The sequence below is a fragment of the Cavia porcellus genome, unplaced genomic scaffold (genome assembly GCF_034190915.1).
Source record: "Cavia porcellus strain 051 isolate PalLab524CR breed Dunkin Hartley unplaced genomic scaffold, mCavPor4.1 scaffold_22, whole genome shotgun sequence".
NCBI classification, from domain to species: Eukaryota; Metazoa; Chordata; class Mammalia; order Rodentia; family Caviidae; genus Cavia; species Cavia porcellus.
In genome coordinates, this window is record NW_026947505.1 from 52,451,471 (window position 1) to 52,474,973 (window position 23,503).

At 36.9% G+C, this 23,503-nt stretch overlaps 1 protein-coding gene across 1 annotated transcript in view; it reads left to right on the plus strand.

Moving 5' to 3' along the window:
- The first annotated feature begins 242 nt into the window (after positions 1-242).
- Htr1e (5-hydroxytryptamine receptor 1E) overlaps positions 243-23,503 on the plus strand; it is a 102,797-nt gene continuing 79,536 nt past the window's right edge. The window contains exon 1 of the mRNA XM_063232864.1: positions 243-692. The gene's annotated coding sequence lies outside the window, so the exon portion shown is untranslated. The remainder of the gene's footprint in view (positions 693-23,503) is intronic.

The following is a 23,503-nucleotide window of genomic DNA, read 5'->3' on the forward strand; positions in this document are numbered from 1 at the left end:
ACAAAAAGTTTGCAAGGAGGAGCCACCCACTGCTGTCCCCTCCTTCCCACGCAGCCTTCCACAGAGGTGAACAAGTCTGTCTCTGTCGCACCAAAACAAAGTCTGTCTCTGTTGCACCAAACGTCCCTTCTTGGCCTGGGCCTAGGCCAATTTAGGACACCAGGGGTGGGACCTTGTCCAGACCTCCAGCTCTATAAAGCAGATGTACAGCAGGACAGCGCTGCCCTCTAGTGTCTGCAACCCGGAACCCTGAAGGCGCCTTCAGCTCAGGAATTTAGCGAGCCTGGTGCACCCCGGAGTCCGACCCCAGTTCTGTTCCAGCACCACCTCCTGCTCTGCGCCCGGGTTCACCTTTTCATCCCCCCACCCCTTTCTCCGTCCAGCGGTGTCCTGCGTGGCTGCAGCCTCCGCGGCTGGCTGAGCGCTCTGCCCTCTGCATCTGCTCCTCCTCCTCCTCTTCAGTCCCCCACTCGGCGCAGCGCAGCGCGCCGCGCTCCGGGCTCCTCTCGCCGCAGCCCAAGAGCCCTGGCGGACTGGGGCTCCGGAGGGGAGTGCACCAGAGCCGGGCTTTGACAGAAGCGGGGCTTAGATAGAGCTCGAGAGATAAAGGAGCTGCTCGGAGTGAGACTTCTGGAGCCAGCGGGACGCCCCAGTTCCCCCAGTGCGACGCGGCTGCACTCACCATCCGCAAGGTGAGGGGCGCACACCTTCCAGGCTTCTCTCATCCCTCCCCCGGGCAGGGGCTCCAGCTCTAGCTGGGGGATTTTTGCTCCCTCTGAGGTGCAAAGGTGGAGAGCGTTAGGGCTCCAGGTGTGGGGAGGGCGATTATAGGGGTCTGTGCTAGTCTCCTGGAGTTCTTAGTATAGAATGCATTTCTCCTTCAATCCCTCAAATTTGTGAACATGAGTATGGATTGATGTTATATGTAACTGTGGTTTAAGAATTTTATGCTGCTTCCGTGCAAAAGGATTTAAGACAGTTTAAAGATTAAATTATTTTGGAAGGGATGTTAGAAAGGAAAAAAGAAGGAAAAGCAGAAGAAAAAAGATTTGAGTAGGAACCGCACACGAAGATGGTTTGCTCCCGGGGACAGCAGCAGGGCGAGGTGATTTCAAAGCCAACATCGATTGTAAAACCTTTGATTAGAAATGACTGCAGGATTCCTTACTCAGTCCTGATAAACAAAATTCTCAGCCACATACCCAAAACACCCAGGTGGGGTATTTTACAAAATAAAGCTCGGTCGTGTGGCTACAGATGAGAAGTTTGATCTGAAGCTATTTCCACCCAATACTGTAAGGTGAGGCGCTGGCTCCCGCACAGGATCCTAAGGTACATGGTTTTGCGTTGTTAAAATGTATGTACTTTGATGGATTTCTGCCCACATCGTTTCCGGAAAGGACCTTGTGTTTAACCCAGCGTTGTCCTTGAGTTGAAAGGATGAAGTAGAAGGTGTCAGAATAGCAGGCACTTCTTCCTAACCTTCCTGATTATCTTTTTCTTTTATTTTTTTTTTCCCCCTCTTGCACCAAATCTCTCAGTCAGGGGAGAAGTCGGGGGGGGGGGGGCGGGAATAGACTATCAAATGAGATTTTCTTTCCAAATAATTAAGGCTTCATTTACCCTCCTTCCTAGGTATTCCCTCAAATTACCAAGCAGTGCATGATGCTACTGGTCTGAACTTGACATTGCTTTAGAATGTACATTTACCACAGTTGCACACTGGGACAATGTGCATCACCTTGAACACCCAGATGGTCTTGTAAATCACGGGCTTGTCTGATTTAACCCTGTGCTTGAAAGACAAAGTAGGCCTCTGAGTCTGGCTCCCGGTGCAGCCTCTTCCATGGGGAGGATATTTGAAATACCTTTGAAATACAGAGAAGAAATCATAAGCCCTTCTTCTCTTGCTAATGCATTTATTTCTCACTGAATTAAATAAGATAGCCCTGTGCTCAAGAAATATATGAACAGAGGCATCTGAGGTCCACTGAACAACTGAACGAATCAGCCTACCGATCCTCTCACTCCCTTCAAAGCACTAGCTTCCAGCCTAAGGCTGTAATGATGATGGTGACCTCCAGAGCAGCACTCAGCTCAATTTCTGCATCATGCTTAAAACAAAATGTGTTGCTTATTTCTAAAATTGCATATTGCTTCACAACTAACCATTTTTTTGCATGGAGGTGAGAGAAGTACTCGAGTCCAGATATTTTATCACCAAGAAAGCTATGAAGAGCACTTTATTCAAATCTTGTTTGTCATTGTTAGAATTTAAGTATCATGTCATCATTACCTGACAGGAGCTAGAGAAATTCCAAGGACTACTACAGATCTCTGTAAATTGAGCCATAATGACAAAAATAGAGAAGAGTTTCAAAATCTGTACCCTTGACTCTGGCCCTTAGGTATATGCATGTTGAAATACTCCTTTAAGTAGCTGTTCATGAAAATTTTCAGAGATGTATATACACTTCACAGATCATTTTTACAATAGAAAGTATTCAAATGAGCAGTGTGTGCCCAGCTGACATGTGTATTCTAGAAATCAACATCACAAACTCAGTAAACTCACTTTATATTCTTTCTCTTTGTCTGCCCATGAGAATTCCACACAAGATACATTCTAAGACTAGATGCTGATATGTATTTTCCTGGACCTTCCATTCCTTTGGGCAAGTGTTGAGACAGGAGACATAGCCTTCTTTACAACTCATCTTGATGACACTTTTGCCACTTTGCTTTTTTAGAATATTGGCTTTCTATTTCTCCTTCTGCATGCCTAGTAAGGAGCAATGGTATTAACAAATTTTAACTTTTCTGGGGAGATTCAAAGTCAGAGATTCTCAGAAGTGATATCCTGGAAGTCAAAATCCAAGCCAATCTCTAGTCCAGGTGACAGTACAGTACAATTCCTTTCCTTGCTGTTTGTTGGAAATGTTACAGGAAATGGAAATAAGATATGTCACTAACAGCATCTTGTCTCTGCCTGAATCAAGCACCAACATGTTGACATACTACTTCACTGCTAAAAGCATCACCAAGATACCAAGACTTTAAATGGAAACTGGATCACTGCAAAACTCCTCAGCCAATCCTGCACTTTGGGGTCATCTTCCAACACTCAACCATCCAGTTCCCTACTCTCCACCTTTACACACAGAACATTTTTTTCATATTTATATTGACCCTCTCAAAATTTTGTCTCTATATTTTAAAAATACATCTAATATTTTTATACAGGGACTCTTTCTATTTATGCAGCTTATTTACTTGATAAAATAAATTTGAGTCTGCATGATAGGGAACTTCAACCAAATAGAAACTTATTGTTCATACCATATGTTATCAAGACCATCTCAGGGCAGGGAGGAGTTGGGCATCTTGTGCTTTATGCTCCTTTCTTGTCCACTTGCCACATTTTTGCATGCATGAAATTATATAAGCATTATCTTTAGGTAAATACACAATAAAATGCTGTATGGTGAATAGAAAAATAGAGAGAAAAAAAAGAAAAAGAGGAATCACTTGATTTGGAATGGAACAAAAGCTCCCCCCACCAAGATATTTTCTTAACATTTGTTAATCCTTAACATTTGAAGCCCAAGGCAGTCAATTTTCCAAAATCTATGTTCCTGAAAATAAAGAGATTTTATCACTATCCCACCTAATTTTCACAAAGTATTTATTTTCTCATTTCTTGCATTCAGATGTTTAGGAGAATGGGAGAAAAAAAGAATCAAGTTATATTATGTACAGGTACAAATTCACTGTAATGAATGTAATCATGTATAACTGAAATGCACCAATAAACTTAATTAATTTAAAAAAGAATCTAAAATCCAGAATCTATAAAGATTATTGATTCAAACAATTGGCATATTCCTGAATCATGACAAATAAGTAAAGTCCTTGAGAATTACAGTCTTGACACAGTTTGATACTACAGTAGTCCCCCCACTTCTTCTAAAGTGCCCCCAGTGAACATCTGACTTTGTAGATAGTCTATTGCCATGTAGTACCAGAATTAATCTGTCCTGCCATATTTTATGTTCTGATGCCTCTTTTGTATTGCTACACTTGCATTTTGTTGTCATGATAAGTAAATAATGATTACTTAAACATAAGCATTGCAGCACCACAACAGTTAATCTGATGATCTACATGAGCACTAACAACTGGCACAGGTAGCATATGCAGCATGGGTATGTTGGCTGAAGTAATATAACTCATGTCCCAGGTAGGACAGGGCAGGAAGGTACAAGATTTAATCACACTACTCAGAACAGCATGCACAACAAAACTTATGAATGGTTTACTTCTGGAATTTTCCTTTTAATATTTTAAATCACAGTCACAAGTACCTGAAATCATGGAAAACAAAACTAAATAAAGCAGAGGACATGTTGCTACATTTAATTTTCATATTAGCTCTCTTATTTTTTCTCATCTGTTGTAAATTATTAGGTTCACTGTGATCCTTGCTTTACTGGAGTGCATGGTTGAAAATGTCATGGTTGTATTCTCCAAAAACAGCTCAAGTGAAAAATACAGTTAGTGGAAACTTTTAATAAGTTGTTAGAACTCTGTCGTTGATCATACTCAACATGTGCAGTTAAAGTACTAGGAAGACAAAATCCTTCGGAGGTCACTGATCAACCCAATTCTCTATCTGAGTTGAGTTCTCTAAGAAACAAACTCTGAGCTAAGATATAATGTATGGGATGTTTATTAGCAAATGACCTTGGGAACTATGTGAGAGGAAGGCAAGTAAACAAGATTGAACAGAGGATACTGAACTGGTAAATGAAACCCACGACAGTTTCAGTCAATCTCATGGGGAGCTCTGAGCTAAAATGACCCACCAGAGTTATCCCAGGATCTACCAGATTTTTCTCCCATCAGCCACTGAATATGTTCTGCCCCAGGAAGGCATAATCAAGGGTGAGGCGTCTTTCTATGGCTGAGGAATTACTGAAGGAAATGAAAGCAGGACTATTCTGACAGCTACCCAGCAGCTGGGATTTGCCCCTTTTCTGGAAGGACAGATGTGAATGTGTATCTTCGTGTATATCCTCACAATACTAAATGCATGCTCTACAACTGACCTGTATCCCCAGCCCTTAGGAATTTTCAGCATGGACTTCAACCTTGGCGGATTAAACTAAATAACTTTCTAGGTTATGTCCAACTCTGATATCTACATTTACTCATTTCATTGTACCCAAGTTTCACTGAAGAATTTATAAATTATGGTAAATAACCTGCCATTTTACTTTAATCTAGCTTTTCATCTCAGGCTGTATATATATCACTTGAACTGCTCAGTAGGTGGGATGCAGAGATCCTTGTAAACTTATATCGGCTCTGCAATGAATAACTTCTGTTTGGAAGCAGAGAGGGTGTACTGGTATATTTCCAACTTTCTTCAGTAGAACTTTTTACATGATTATAAAAGGATACTGTGTATGTACACATTCATGTGTGAGAGGGAGGGAGGGACATTTTGGCATGGGAGAGAGAGGAAAGAAAGAGAGAAAGAGAAACCAGTATTTAGTGCTTAGTTTAGGTTATAAAACTGCTCTTTTATGACTAGACTTGCATGACAACTGAAACATAGCAGAAAAAACTGCTTATGAAAAACCACCCCTTACAACCTCTTCCTCTTGCACAAAGATGTTATGTTGTGCAGTTTTGAAAATGGGGTGACTGACATGTCAGCTTGAAGACAGGTTTCCATAGTGGCACTGTTGGAAGGTGATGCAGCATTTAGGACATGCAGACTAATGGTAGGTCCGTAGGTATTGGGGGCATGCCCTTAAAGAAGATTGGGGGCCCAGCCTCTTCCTTTTTCTCTTTTGCTTCCTGGATCATAAAGGGAACAGTTTTTTCTCTCAGAACAAACTGCTGAAAATCTGTTTCTTTACATCAGGGATTGTGGCACTTTGACTGAAAATGATGCCTGTAACCTCCTGATTCTTTCTGTCTTTGCTTTCCCCACTGGCATCACTGGTTCTAGCTTCCCACCAGTTCTATTTAATGGATTCTAAGAACAGCAACTTTACAAAGGTTTTTTGGTCAAGAAAGGGCAAAATTATACTCTTTTTTGTGCATCTACCCCAGTTCCAATCCTAGGATTTGCTTCTTTTCACCTTGATGTTCTTTCAGAAATAGTTTTGGTGTCTGCAAAAGCATCATTATAAAAGCATAGGCTTTTAAGAAAGTATCATTGTGTGTTTCTTTTGTATAACATTCTTACTCCAGTATTCCACTATGCTTCTCTTGATTCTCATTTGATGCTCCTCTTCATTTTGTTTTTATTATAACCCAAAACAAGTTCTTTAACTACTCTGTAAGTCATTGTCTCATCTCTAAAATAGTAATAGAGGCTATTGATATTGCTCAGTGGCACAGTGCCTGCCTGGCAAGCACGAGGTCCTGAGTTAGATTCCTGGTACCAAAAAAAAAAAAAAAAAAAGGTAATACTAACTCCTGTCTTGTAGATGTATTTGAAGTAAAGGAAGTATTGTGCATCATGGACTGTAAAGAAATAGTAGGCATATTACAATTATCATTTTCCTTATTATTGTGAAAGAACTTGTAGAAATACTCCTCACTGAAATTTAGGTGAGTGCGTGGGTCTGGCATTCTAGAACAGAAGGTAAGATAGGCCCATACTAAATCCATGACCCAAAGTCTGTTGACAAGAATTTGTTCTCTCCTGATTTCTAAACATCCCCTCAGATCAGGTATATGTGCAAGTCAAAGAGAATGTCCTTGGGTGCTCCTGTCTTCAATTACTAAAACTTCAAACTTTGAATCCACTAAGAAAAACCTTCCTTTTCAGGTACTGATCCCAGGTTGTGAGTCTGAAGTTCTGTTTTCAGTTGCTGTGCACCCAGGCATGTGCCTTCTTTAGTTACGTCTCTCAACCCCTAGTGTGCAGAAGAATAGAAAGCATCTTAAACCTCTGAATTCCTCACTCCCCACCTGCAAAACTTCTAATCAATAGCATGGGGGATGGCCAAAAATTGAAATTTCTAATCAGCAGGTAATGCTGATGCTGCTGGTCTCCAGACTGTACTTTGGATAATATGAAACAGAAAAATGTGTAATGCAATTCGCTCTGAAAGAACTAGCTCTGAAATCTTTGTGCAAGAAAACATGTTACTTATCCAGGCATGGTGGCATGTGATTGCAGTACCAGCCCTCCAAGAGACTGGGGCAAGAGGATTGCATGTTCGAGCCCAGCCTGGACAACTTAGCAAGACTCTGCATCCAAAAAAATAAAAAGAGTAAGATATAGCTCAGTCAGTGCAGAGGTCCTTGTTCAGTCTTCTACCACAAAGAAGAGAGGATAGGAGGGAGTCAGACTGGAGGGGAGAATGGAAATATTTTACAAATAGTTTGGATGCTGCAAATAGTTTATTACCAGTCTTTTTATGAAGAAATTAAACTGCCTTTTAAAAGGAGTAAGAATATTACATCAATGAGCCAATAGTCATCTCAAAATTTACCAAAGTTTATAAAACCCAATATTTATTCACAATTTTTTAAAAACTTTTAGTAAACAAAAAAAAATTTTAAACTTTTAGTAAAAAAAGGATCAGTTTTTGACAATAGGACACCTCAAAGAATAGTCAATGTGGTATTATTTGGAAAACACTATAGGGATGCAAGAAGGATGCCTGTTATTACTGAATATCATTAGATGATGTTCATCGGAATGTTCTAACCAATGTATTGAAGGAAATAAAGAGAAGGGAGAAAGTATTACAAATATTAGTCATAAAGAAACTGTATTATGATTTATGTTGTGAACAAATGTCATGATTATTAGTAACTAAATTTAACTTCCTTTAGAAAGAATAAGAGGATCTAGTAAATTGGCTGGTTACAAAATGTACAAAGTCCAAAAGCTAGCCTGGTTAGCACAATATAATCACAGGTATTTGTACCAATCTTGCACATTACTGGGCAGAAAACAGCCCTAAGAGGTGAATTAGATACTGCAGGAGTCCAAGAAGAATAGGAAATGAAAGCCCACTTCATCTGAGAAGATGGGGAGGGGGGTCCTGCAGGAAAGGATGACACAGTCTAAAATTTCTCACTTAAATTCAGTAATATTGATACTTCCATGATTTCTGACAACATAGTATGGCACTATAATAAATTTTCTCCGCTGTTTTAGATGAACAAGAATTGCACACTTAAGTAGCTGTCATCTTAAATGTTTTATGTAACACAGCCAGGGATTTAGCTCGGTGGCACAAGCACCTGCCTGGCAAGCTCAAGGTTGTGAGTTTGATTTCCAGTACAAAAAAAAAAAAACCTTTTTTTACATAACACTGATTCTAATGTTGAATTTGACCCTATTCAAGGAAATGTTTATCATTTGGTTTAAGAATTTGACAATGTTACTCCATCATATACTTCAATATAATTTAAGTAGACTTGAGGGAAAGAAGGAGGGCTTTATTTGTGTATTTTCACTTGAACTGTATTACCTCTCTGGTCATTTTCACCCTTGTGCTGTCCTTCTGAGCCCAGTTCCTTACACAGATGCTTTGAAAACAATCAAATATTAAATGTGTATTTTAATTAGTCATTAGCAAATAAATCATTTCCAAGATCCATTCATAATGGCAAACATATTCTATTCCATTGGCAACAAGCTGGTAAAGGTCACCTTCTTGACTTTTTGGCAACAAAAAAAAACAGTTCTAAGTCACTGAGGGCCATACTTTATGCCTAACATGGTGGATGACCAAAATGAACTGACACCAGGGTTTTGCACATAAGTGAAACATTTTACCAAGAGAGACAAATGATTTTAGAAGAAACAAAAGTTTCAAGTCTCACAGACTTCATTAGTTTTCATCTTAATGATAGAAGAATTACTCCTGTTTTGCAGATAGAGCAGTTTTTCTCCAGCACATCTGTGACAGTTTATACCTTAATACTAAAAAGATCCCTAGCCAGGTCCCACTGGCTTTTGGATAATTTCTCACCTTGCCCTAATTTTGCTGAGTGCCTCTTTCTCTGACATACATTCCTTTAACGTGCATTTAATTAATAATTCATGGTATAGATTATTGCTCCTATGATTATTACACATTACCATTATGCTAAAATATGTGATATTTGTGGCACTTATTTTGCCTGTTTAATAAAATAAGCATGAACCTCAGGATGAACAGGCATGGAACAGAGACTGGGGTCAGGCATGGCTCGGGTTAGTCCCCCACTCTCCTGGCAATGTGACCTACATGGTTTGTCATCATTACATTGGAGGCAATAGTAGTGGCTCTGCCTACCTTAGCCTTCTTTGAAGGATATTCAAATCAAAGTGGGCTGATCTGAATTCATTATCACCTGTGTTAAGTGAAATTGCATCTTGTATCTTACTACAAGAAGCCAAGGCAGCCCAGCGCTCAATCTCAAGTTCTCGAGTCCAGCAGGCCAAACTCATATCCCAGATCTGCCACTTAACTGCTTGCTTTGGGGATGATTATTTCACATTTCTAAACCTCAACTTCCTTATTTTTCAGATAGGAATTGCACAACAGTACTACTTCATAGGGCTATTAGAAGAATTAAATAAGCAAGTTAGTTGTCTATTGGTACATAATAAATTATCCCAAAGCATAATAGCCTAAAACAACAAATTTTTATGACCTGATGATATCTATGAACTGAAAATCTGAACATGGCTTAGCCAGGTCCTTTGGCTCAGGTGTCACAGGTGCCAAGTGTCAGGTGGGACTGAGAACATCTCAAGGATTGACTGAAGAAAGATAAAACCTCTACTTCACTCATGTGGTTATTGTGTGTTGTTCAGGTTCTGGCTGGCTGTTGCCTGAACACATCATTTCACTGTCACATGTCTCTATTGTTAAGGCTACTAACAACAAAGGCTACTTCCTGTATTAATCACTTTTCCATCACTGGTACAAAATAGCTGACATCTACAATTTAAAGGAAGAGAGGTTTATTTTGGCTATAGTTTTCAAAGGATTCACTCAATGGCTGGTTAGCTCAAAGGCAGAAATGGCATGACAGAAAGTTCTGCAGGAGGAAAAACTGTTCAGCCTGTGCTGGCCAGGAAGAAAAGACATTTTAAATCAAAATCATAACACTTTTTCCCCTGAATGTGGCAGGAACTTTCCTCTGAGCAAGGGCTGAGTGTGAGATTCCAAAATAGAAGCCACAAGCTTCCAAGGGACATCTCATCACTTCAGTCTTCTAGAGACTGAAAACAAGTCGTTAGTTCCAGCTCACACTCAAAAGATGGACGTTACACAAGAATATGAATTCCAGGCAGATGCAGAGCACTAGGAGCTCAGAGGATATTGGCCGCAATAAGACAACAAGGACCCAAAACTCACTATCACTTGGTACTAAAATTTTATGTTAATATTCTTTTTGTAATTAAATTTATTGGTACAATCTAGGTATATACAGTGATAATATTCTTATACCAAAGTTAGACAATGTACTTAAAAGGATTTGTAAAATATAGAGGTCCATGCAAAGTAAAGATTATGTTACTTTTATTAATATTAAAATTTTAATTCCATATTGCAAATGGAACACACAAAGGATTAACATGTCTGACTTCTACCTTGACAGGATAGTACACAATTTAATTCCAGCTACTCAAGAGACTGAGGCAAGAGAATCACAAGTACTCAGGCCAGCCTGAGCAACGTAGCAAGATTCTGTTTCAGAAAAAAATCTAAAGGTTCAGCCCGTAGGTCAGCTCAAGGCCCTGGTTTCAATCCTCAGTACTTGATGGAGAGAGAAGAGAGACAAAGTGATCTCTGTTCTGCAGCTCTGTCTGTATATGACTTTGGAAAAGCCATTTATTTGTCTTATTTCTAATTCATAAGAATAGCAATAATTTTATATGATTTAACCTTATCATGCATAGTATATTATATATACTTTCCTGAAAAGTGACATACAAATAGCATTGTTGAAAACTAAGCCAGATTTAAAATACACAAAGAGACTTTCCATATATATATATGGTAGAATTTTACAATGTATATATGATACTGAAATATAATTGCTTCAGTGTAATATAATAATCTTATTCTTACTAGCTCGAATTTCAGACATTGTATCAAGGGATTTTAAATTGAGCATAATTGAATAAATATTATTTTATCATATAATAAAGTCTTAGAAAAGAAAGAACCCACAAAACAACTTTTTAGGCCAGAGGTTTAGCTCAGTGGCATAAGCACCCACCTGGCAAGCATAAGGTCATGAGTTCAATCCCTGATACAAAAAAAAGAAAGAAATACAACAATTCTTGCTCATCTCAAAGTGCTTTTCATTTGATTCTTACACTTCCTACATTTTGTCTCTCACTATAAATTGACACAAATTTAGTAGAAATGAAACAGGTAAGGTTTAAACTACCTTATGGGTTTTGTTTTATGCTTATGGTACATATCCAATGGAGAAAACTGGAAACAGTATGAAGAATAGAATTAAAATTACTGATATTGCTACTATCAAGGATGGCCAGTATTGATAATTTTAATGTATTTCTGCCCCCATGCTTTTCTTGTATATAGGTAGAAAATATATGTTCCTTTATAAACAAGATTGGGAGAATTCTATGTTTTTTCACATCTTACAGTTGCCAATTTATATATCTTTAATATTTTAGCATTAAATATGCTTTCAAAATATCCCTTCTAACAATTGTAGAATATTTCATTGTATGGATATACTATAGCTTATTTAACCAACCACTAATATTGGACTTGTAGATAATCACAAGTTTTTCAAAATATTGTAAAATTACAAAATGAAAAATGTTCATAAATCTTCTCCCTTATTATTCTAGTAATCTTATTAAAAGTTTCTTAGAAGAGTCGTTGAAGTCAGTAGGAGAAAGCATGGTTTGGCAATTCAACTGTGGGTGAGAATCATACACACACCAGTCCCTTCTCTTCTCCCCTCGTCACCATTTTCCTCTTTTCCCTGTAGGTAGAAACTTACAGGCTTTTAGTGCTGACAATTGCTAAAGTAATAACCTAGTTGATGTAGCAATATGTTAGTTTTTATCCATCATCTCAGGAAATACTGCTAATTTTCCTTAAGAAAACGCAGGGTTTTTTTTGCTTTTTTGTTTTTTTGTTTTTTTTTACCGGAATCAAACTCAGGACCTTGCTTGCCAGACAGACACTTAGGCCACTGAGCTAAATCCCAGGCCCTAAAACCCTCATTTCTTTGCTCATATGATTCAGATCAAAGAGTGTACCATTAACATCAAGACTTATATGTAACACAGGCCAATCAGAACACCTTATTCGCCTGGCAACTTTCATTGGTTTAGGAATAACTCATGAACCAAGATAAACCAATCAAAATCAATGAAACTCAGTTCAGAGTTTTACAGGTGCCATCATTTATAATGGCTTCAGAGATCTGAGGATAGGATCCAACATAAAGGGAGAGCTAGGAATTGCTAGGATCCAATATAAAGGGAGAGCTTCCTAAGAATAACCTTATTTGAACTAAATAAGAGCCAAAAACTGGGGAAAGATTCTGGATTATATCAAGTATCTGGATCTACCTCTGCTGATCTAACCTGGACATGAAGATTCACTAGGAAATAAATTCCTTACCTAAACCAGCCTAAGAAGGTTTCTGTCATTTATCTTTGAAAGAGTCTTGACGAATCCAGAGATCCTACACATCCACTGATAAAGATGGGCTGTGACTAACATACTTGAAAGATATATAGTAAAAATGTTTGTTTTATAGCTTTGTGAGTTGTGATTAAGAAAATTTCTGAACCAAGAAATGGAGGGAGAGAGAGAAGAATAGAAGGGATTAACATGTGTTATGTACATGTCCTAGCTCCCCAGAAGGAATGTAATCTTTAGGTACTGCAAACATGTGCCAGTAAAAATAAACATGCAATTAAAAAAAGAAAGACTCTGTACCTGAATCGTAGTTCTATCACACAGTGCAACGAGGTAAAATTACATGACTTTTCAAATCAGCTTTCTTATAAAATGAAGATTATGCTAATATCTATTTCAGAAAGATTTCCAAAAAGTTAAGTCAGATGTGGAAAGTGGTTAAAACAGTGCCTGGTGAATAGTAAGTGAAACAGTTTTGCTGCAGAACAAACTATAGAACATTATGGCGGTGAAAGGACAAATTGGGGATGTTTACCCTGAGGTCACTTCCTCCTTCCCCTATTACCACTTCCTGTTTCCTTTCCCAATGCACAGGAAGAAAATTCCAATCAGCTCTTTGCACATCATCAAAGCCGCCCTAAACACCAGCCCCAGTCAAACATTACATATGGCCCATAATGTCCCGTTCCCCATATTCCAGTCAAGGAGACAGCCCAGCCGCCGTGGGTTCTGTGCTCCTTCACATGTCCTCAACTCAATAAACCTCTTCATTTTGTACCTTGCTTCTCTATTGAGCCAGAATAATCTAACAGTAAGTGCTACATAATTACTTCCCGCCTCTGCTGTTTTTATTTTGAAGGTGGAAAGTGAAACACAGAAGTGTGAATAAACTACTTACTGCACTCACACAGAGACTTATTTACCAAGCCAAACGTCAAACAAATGTTCTCTGCTCAGTGTTCCTGCTCCAAACTCAAGCATATCATCAGCTTTATGACTGCAATTTGTACATTAAGCTTTCTAAAGGCTTTATACACTGGAATTATACTCTGTTGTGCGTATGCTCTTACTCCATAAAATGAATGTAAACTTCATATACTTGGAACGTGTGCTAATTTTAAAAAATGTCATTATTGTAATTAAAATATTCACCTTAAAAAATGTTTGAGGAAGGTCTGAAGCCCACAAAATAGTTTGACCTTACACCAATGACTTCACCCTTCTATTAGGATTATACATTATTATAACTTCTTACTGAAAAATTTATTTTATTATAATTAAATGGGTTTTAATTCGAATTGAAATTAATTTACTGTAATTTATATTGTAACAAATAACTGAAAAAGAAATGCTTTTTGTCTTTTGCAGAGTTGTATTCTTTGAATAAAATATAGCTTCCTACTCAGCCAGTTGCTTTTTCCAGAATGTTCAAATCATTCAGCTCTTGGTTAGTAAATTCACATTACCTACGCTAATGCTGAGTGTTTGCTGGAGGAGACAGCTGGTCTTTCCCAAATGTAAATCAGATTTCATCATGTCTGGCTCAGAGAGAATGTGGCATATGGCTGATGAGTACACAGCTGCCTAGTGAAGTTTTCTGTTGAGAATTAGCTAATACCTAGAGCACAATGAAAAAAAAAACACTTTCTGAATATGAATGTTATATTCAAGTTCATAATCATTGTTACATTCTAAGTCAGGTCATTCCATTGAATTGTAACAAAATTTTGTTATCCTACTTGAAAATGTTTCCTTGGTATTTAATGCCATGCTGTTCCAGTTCAAGCTGCCTTTAACTTCTGTTATTAAAGAATATTTTCAGATAGCTATATTTCCTGTTGTTAATTAAAACAGACTATTTCTCTTCAGGTAGAGAACTTTTTTGTTGATTAAAAGGTTTCCCTGCAATGCATGAGTTTACTATCATATTAAAACTACATTTCCAGTCCTTGTGTAAGACTGTAAGTTTGGATGGAGATATAGTTGGTGGAGATAGTGAGAAAGGATGATCAAATTGGTCACAATGCAAACAAGCCTCCCATTTGTAGGCTGCAAGGCATTAAGCAAGATACTAATTGCTGTCTGCTTTCATAACATGCTGATAATATTGTGCACTGATTACATGAACCTGATAAAATTGCCAGAATCAAAATAAGAAAATGTGGACAATACTCTTAGCACAGTACTTAGTGCTTAATAAGCACACAAAATAATGAGACCTGCTTTATTTCATTTCTAAAGTATTTCCAAACTACCTTTATATCCCTGGGCAGATTATTAACATTTCTGGACCTCATTTGTGCCATCTTTTAAATGAGTAAATTAGACTAATTCTATAAAGTGGTTTTTCAGGTTTAAAATGCTAACAGTGCTTTAGGTGTTGGGATAATTTTTTTTTAAATCTAATTTGGGAAACTTTTTAAAACCTATTTTTCCACATTGAAATTGAGCTATATCTACTCTCTAAGATTGATCATCCTTCTAAGTGATACATCAAGGTTTTCTATTCATGACTTTCTTTCACCCAATGCTCAAGTTCTTCACCTATTGAGGAGGAGTGTTGCATTGTAGAATCTTCCTTGACATGAAAACTTTAATAATTAATATTGTCATCTTTCAGATTTCATAATGAATCTTCGTCATCATCATAGAACTCATGATATTTCTGACACACAAAAGTAATCAACCAAAAGGTGACCTTAATTAATGAGGACTGACACTATAAATTATTTCTTCTCAATTATTTTGGTATGGAATGTTATTTAATTGAGTGCATTTTCTTGTTTTCTCCAGTAACCAAGATAATGTGAGAAAATGTCTTTAGTAATCCTTAATTCTGTAGTTTACTAACAAGGCTTTTGAAGTATTTTTTTCTTTTTGTTTTGTTTTGGTTTTGTGTGTTTGTTTGTTTTTGAGATAGTATCTCACTATGTAGTCTAGGCTGACCTTGAACTCATTATGTAGCCTAGTCTGCCCTCGAACTCATGGCATTTCTCCTGTTTCAGCCTCCCTAGTGCTGGATTACAAGCATGTGACATTATGCCTGGATTGTTTTTTATTTTTAGTGAAGTTTTTAAAAAAATTTTTGTCTACACTTCCAAGTAATAAATTAATTTTAAAACATTACTTTCAAAATAGACTTTTGAAATCCTCTGTACATCATTAACTCCAACTTGATATTTTTTCATTAAAATATACAACTTTTACATATCGTGTGTGAATAATTGTGGCTTTATTGATTCACAAAATTCTGGAAGAATTATCCATAGAGAAAAGACAGGCTAAAGGAGCCTTAGTCATTAAGCAAATTTAACATTTTTGACTGATGAGAGCTCTCTTTTTTACAACACATTTTTGTTAACTGGTTTTTATGCTCATTTTTGAAAGAGCTATTGTAGATTTATTTATTAAGTCTATATTCAAAACTCAGTTCACTAAAGGAAACAATAATGTATATAGTTGTTTAAATATACCCAGAGAAATTTTAGTATGTTTTGATCTATAAGTAAAATAATGCAGATAAGAAGTTCACCAGAATTTCAAGTATTTCACAATATTTTTAGCCCCAGATGTACTCTCCCATCAGTGCCAGAAAATATACTAGAAATGAGATGGGGCAAGCATGGCCAATATCCTTACAAACTATTGAGAAATTTTTCGTAACTGCATCTTCACTCTTGTGAATTTTTTGTTGTTGAAGCTCTCCAGACTATAAATAACAGATTCTCAATTTTAATAAGCTTAATCATCAGAGGAATTTATTAGAAGATGCAAAAATGTTAGTGTTCCACAATTCCCTAGTTTAGGTACCCAAGTTCAAACAACTTACAGAGAACACTATCAAGTATCTCTCACTCAGAGTTTCAAATTCCTAGAAAACTAACAGATTGGCTCAAAAAGTATTGGGAGTCTACGTCTGTCTATCAACACTGGCCAGAGAGTCAGGTTATGTAGTGCAAACTTGACTGCTGGAACTTTAGTTCTCACAGGATCAGACCAATATGAATAAAAGGTAAATCTTGGTTGTATAGATATATCCCGCAAGAGATTTCTATTCTTCATTTTGGTCCACATGCATATACAGAGAGACAGGCAGGCACAGAGAGCCGTATCTTTCTGTTACTTAAAAGGTTTCCCTGCAATGCACGAGTTTACTATCTTATATTAAAACTACATTTCCAGTCTTTCCTAAAGGGAGATAATCCAATCAGTATAACTATCCACTGAATTAGAAAATGTCATTAGTGGGTCCCTCCTCTCAAAGTGAATGATTCCTAGATTAGTCCAATTCCTCTACACGAGGCTCTATCTTGGCAGGCAGAAATAATTTTTATCTTGTAACTAAATAATTAAATATCAATGTTAAGCTATCAATAGTATCACAAACATTTCCACTCAGAAAAAGATAGAAAAGCAAAAATGTTCAGTGCAAAACATATACTCATAACCAGATCAAAGAATATATTGTGTCCAGCAGAAATGGGATTGCAAGGTCAATGGTAGGATATTTCATGAGCAACTTTTGGTACTGGTTCCTTGCTTAACTGAGTGCTTCACTGCAGTTTAATACCAATGAAGTTAACAGGTTTCATGCTGCCAGCTAGTCCATTCTATAGGATCTCAATGGCTCTGCTAATTTTAGCCCTCTTTTGATGCAATTTTTCTCTCAGTCAAAATTCTTTCAGTTACATGTGAAAACATACATAAGTACAAAACCATAAGCTTCAAGTTAGCTTAAGGGGAAAACATGTTGGGGGAAATAGCAGGTTATACCATGGTAACTATCCTTACTTTCCTATTAACTTAAACTGAAATCCTGTATTACTTACATTGTCTTACTATGACTGATCTTAACTGAATCTGAATCATAAGACTATGGGTTGGCCTTGGCTGATTTTATTTGAATTTGGTATGCTTGTTAGTATCAACCCTAAAAGTAGAGGCAACTACGCTGAAGATGACAAGATATAAAGGATATCCATACTGTATTAACTACTAATAGCTCTCAAATCCTACAATGCTGTCAAAGTTAAGTTTTTATAAAAATAGGTGATACTATGTTTAACTATAATAAGCCAATGTTGTGGACAAATCTATTGAAAATAACAAGAGAAAACATAGTAACTACGGAAGATCATCTATATTGTGGTCTTATATGTCATATCCATTGCATGTTTTTCTAGGAAATTGTTTTGCTGTCTTGCTATGACTTGGTTTTCCCTATAATACAGAGAGGATAGATATATATGTAGAAATTCACACATGGGTTTTTTTTTTTAATTATTTACGGGAACAGATTATATAATGCAAGATGTAATGAACAGATACTCTGAAGAAGAGACGCTAAGAAACCCAAGGCTAATTTTGTAGCATTACGATATAAATTCTAGCAATACTATTGTTCGCTGATTAGAATGACATTGGACTGGATTCTTGAGTTCAATTTCAGCATATGTAGAGATGGGGACAGCTATCACAAAGAGAATGAGAGATGCGATGGTAGTTTTTATTGTCTTCCCTAATTTGGAACTTGAGGACCTAAAAAGCCTTCATCACCCTGTAATGATTTGATTAGTTCTATAATATGCAATAAGTATATAAAGTGGGTGAAGATGGGGACAACTATTTGTAAGAAACTAGAGACAGTTAGATAGACAGTGAAGATCTCCAGTGGACTTGCTTTGAAATCTGTATTTCTTTAAATTGTTTTTTAAATGTTTTGTTCTGTTTTGATATGTTTAATCTTACCCTCTTTGAGATATAAAACAAATGTGTAGGACTGATAACCATATTACTGAGCTTTTGTTCAATCATAGAGCAGAACGGTTTGTAGTGTCACTTTTTGAATGTCATTCTAAATACTTTAATTCTATAACCTGAACAGCTATTTCTAAGATGACAATGTGTAACTTCTCAACCAGCAATTTCTTGCCGTTTGTTTTTCTGTAATTTTGTATTATTTCTACCCTTTTTTTTTATCTCCATGTATTTTTTTGTTTCCTTTTCTTTAAATAAAAAAAAACATGTTGGGGGAGTCTAGTTAAAGGATACAGGCATATATCAGTTATCTTTCACTTTGTAATAAATTACTCCAAAACATAATGGACTTTTTAAAAGCATCTCTTATTTAACTGAATTGTGAAGAATAGCTGGATGGTTTTTCTACTTGTACTTACCTTATCTGGTCTCTGCTAAGATTGCTCATGCTTCTCAAACAGCTGACAAGTCAGTTATAAACTAGATAATCTATTGTGTTCTCACACTACTAAGAGGAAGCAGGCTGTCAGCTGATGCAAAAAAAAAAAAAAAAAAACACCCTAACAAACAAAAAGCCAGTGTTAGGGAGGACTGAACCATAGGGCTTTCAACATCCAAGATACTAAACTAGTTATCCTCCATGATAGACATGAGGTTTCTCTAAAAAATCAGTGGATGAAGATCCAGAGTTCTTCAGATCTAGACTCAAAAATTGTAGATCTCAATTTCTGCCACATTTCGTTTGTCAAACTAATTCATCAAATCAGTCTAGATTCAAGAACTCAGGAAACAGGTGTGTCTCTTAATTACAGGTGTCACATAGTATTAAGAACCATACTGCAATCTACAACCAGGAACATTTCAGAGAAGTAAAAACTCTTGTGTGGAGTCAGACACCACAAGGAGCTGGTACTGGAAACTGAAAGGCTGGCAGAGACACTTTTTATTCAGACTCACTATCTGCCTCTCATTTAGCCTCTTGCTCTCCTTCTCTAAGACAACTAACATTACTCATGACTTTCTTTTATTGATTTGATGCGTATATTCAAGACCAGAGAGGACTGCCCCATAATTCTTCCATGTGCATGTCTTCCGTTCAAATGATCTGCAAGCATCAATGCCAGATTCCCAGGACAGATGATTTAATTGCCCCAACATGAGGGAAGCAATTCACCACAGAATACCCACTGCATCTGGGTGGAGGGCACAGACTAGGTATATGGTTTCTGGTAACCTTCCCTGTGGAAGAAGGAATTGAAGATTGAGCACTATATTGGTTGTCTATTGCCTTATAAAAAATTACCACATATTTAGCTTTTAAGACACTTACTGTAATTTCTGTGGATGGGAAGTCTGAGCATGACTTGGATCTGCTGTGTCAGGTCTCACAGGTGGCAGAGTTAGAATTCTACATGTTCCTTACGTTTCTGAGGTGAAGCTTTAGATCTGCACAAGAACACTGGACATAAATTGACCTGTAGATAACATAGATGTCATTGCCAAGTGTCTGTGAGAGACGTTTCATTGCTGAGCAGACATCTCTCGTCTCACTTGATCTGGATTCAAACATATGGAGTAAGTTATGGAAAATACTTGACATCTGAATTTCTTTGTTTTGGCACTGTATTAAATCCAGCTCCTTTGCACTGAGTTATATTCCAGGTCCATTTTTATTTTTTTGTTTTGTTTTTTCTTTGTTTGTAATTTGGTTCATTTGTAATCTTCCTGCTTCAGCCTCTAAAGTTGGGATTACAGATTTATACTACTATGCCCAGTTTGAAATCAGAATTTTGAGGGAGGACAAGTTTCACATATTAAATAATAGAATCCTGAATATGTATGACTGTATAGGTGTAAGTGAGAGCAAGTGACAGAGTATGTGTCTTAAACAATAAAATGTATTTTAAAATGAAATACATTTTAAAACGTTTCTTAAAGTCAGGAGGTCTGGATGCTACTTGCTTGCCATATGACCTTGTACATGTCACTTAGTTTTTATTGTTGTTTCATGTTCTTGTTTTTTAAACAAGTGCACCCCACCAACTTTAGAGTCTTGTGAGAGTAAAATGATTGAAGTATTGATATACTTAGCTCATTTTGATCAAACTGGAGGACTATAAAATTGGATCTGTTTATTCATTTGATTCCTTACTGGTCTTCACTGAGTTGAGGAGCTGAGTTCTATTACATGCCAGACTTGTTGTTCAGTATGTAAAACAGTGTGAGAATTGGTGCCACCACTGGAATCCACCAAATCTATGGTACTGAAGCAGCTTAGTAAAACCCACCCCCTCCAATAGTAAGTCTTAGGAACAGACATTTTGTGGAATTCTTAGACAACATTAAGCACCAGCTCAGAATGAATTTTTGCAAAAATAAAGCCGACATTGACTGACTTTTTAAAACGATAAATAGTTGATGTTGCTCCAGGTTAAGTATTTTCTGCCTGGGCAACATGTTCAAGTAATCCAAATCTACATAGAATCTTTCATTTTAATTTTAAAAAGGCAATAGAGGAAAGCATTTTTTCTCTTAATAGTTATGTCAAATAACCTCTGTTATGACATTTGAAGGTTTCTTATTATCACAGATGGTGGCCAAGACCATCTGTTTTTTGTGAAGCACTGTTAAAGTAAATCTCAGAATTTGGAGTGAGCTTTCCCTCCCAGTCATTTTCATCCTGCCTCTTATCATTGAAGTATCCCTTCTCCAGTCTCCACCATCTCGGTCACCTGACAAGGGAGGAAAACATGGCGGTACTTATCACTTGAGTCAATTTATATCATCATTGTAGTGTTCGTCTGTGTTTTACAAATTTTTAATGATACAAATTATTTTCCAAGTGGAAAAAAGAAAAATTCTATGCATGTGCTTGGAAGAATTTTGGATAAATGTTATTAAACTGGAGGAGGCATTGAGTGGAATAAAGAATAACATGCCTTACAAGAACTTGTACATATGGAAATGTAAGGGCAAAATTTGGGGAGCAATATAATGGCAATTCTGGAAATGGAGAGAAAAGGAGCAGAGTGCAAAGATGAAGGGAGCTCACTACCTTTAGTTCCATATGCTTCCATATTGGGAAAATTTTTGTATTCTGGCTACAGCCACACACTGTTTAATTTTGAATTTAGGGTACGGTGATGTAATCTTTGACCAACAGGGGCAGTTTTCACTTACAAACCCATGGGGAGAAACCCTGAGTTATACTTAAATATTATCTGTTCCCCATCATTTTGGTCATTCCATCTAAAGAAAACTCTCTCTTCCTCTAATCTATCTCTACCTCCCTGTTCTCCCTCATATCATTTGCCATAATCCAAAAGCAACTTGTATACGTGTTTCTACCTTCTCCTTGGACTAGAATATAGATTTTGTGACATCAGAAGTGTCCTCAATCTTCTGATAGAGAACACACCATAGAGTAGTTAACCAATAAATATTTGAATAATCATCTGAAGGTATGAAACAGGTGACCCTCTACTATTGTCTTAGGCTATAGAGCACCAAAGAGGCAGAGACAGAAAACAAAAAAAGTTTGCCCAAGTTTTACATCTGCATCCCAAAATACACCTTACTTTTTTGTTTTAAGAGCCTGGCAGAACATTTGCCTACTGTAGTCCCAGTAGCCACAGATTTGGAAAAGGAAGTATCTATCAATAAGATTTGGCCTAGCTCACAACCAGTATGAGGCAATATATTAATCAGGGTTTTCCAGAGAAATAGAATAATGGAGGGGGGAGAAACAAAGAGAGAGAGACAGAGACAGAGACAGAGACAGAGAGACAGAGAGATTTTCTAAGAGATTTAGATAATGGTTACTCCAAAATCTAAAATCTGTGGATTAGGTCAGTAGGCTAGAGAACCAGGGAAAAACTGATTGGCCTGGATATGAAGGCTGTCTGGATGCAGAATTCCCCCTTCACAGAGAAGCCTCAGACTTTCTTGTCCTATTAAGGGCCTTCAACTGATGGGATGAAGCCAGCACATTATGGAGGATAATTTGCTTTACTCAGAGACTACCAGTTTAAATGATAATCTCATCTACAATTAAAAAACTAAGTGTTTAATTTTTCTCGATGCTATTGTGAATGATAATGTTTTCCTAACTTCTTTCTCAGTGAATTCTTTGTTGATGTACAAGATGGTTATTGATTTTGGTGTGTTGGTTGTGTATCCTGATACATTGCTGAATTTGGTATGAATTCTAAGTTAGTGACATTTTTTGAGTCTTTGTAGAAAATCATGCCATCTGTAAATGATGATCATTTGACTTTTTCCTTTCCTATACGTATGTTTTTTACTTGTTTCTCTTGCCTGATTGCCTTGACTAGTTTTTCAGGTGCTATATTGAATAGAAGTGGTGATAGTGGTGATAGTGAACCCAGCTATTCCCCTTCTAGGTATCTTCCCAAAAGAGCTAAAGTCATCATATTGTAGTGCATTATAGCTGCACAATTCATAACAGATAAATCATGGAAGCATACATGTTTGCTTGTCTTGTGCTTAATTTTACTGGGAAAGCTTTCTACTATACCCCATTTAATATGAGGTAACCTAACCAAAGAAGTGAAAGAAGTACTACAGAAAAGCTACACTACTAACTACTCCACAAAAGGAGATTGAAGTGGACATCAGAAAATGGAAAGATATCCCCTGTTCCTGGATTGGCAGGACCAATGTTGTCAAAATGGCTATACTTCCAAAGCTGATGAACAGATTTAATGCAACCACAATAAAAATACCAACAGCATTCCTCACAGAATTTATACTAGAACTTTGATTTGTTTTTATTTTAGCTTAGGACATGGTAAGAATTATGGGTCTAGGTAAAATCTTCTGCATGTGGACAGCCAGTTTCCCCACTAGCATTTATCAAATAGTCTATCTTTTTAAAATTTACTAAAATTTTACTAAAATTCATACAGAACAAGAAGAGGCCCAGAGCAACTAAAAGCAGTCCTGATTGATAAAAACAATCAGAAGTGCTGCATTTGAAGTTACATTACAAACCTACCATGATTACAAAAGCAAACAAGCAACAACAATGACAAAATAGCATGATATTGACACAAAAA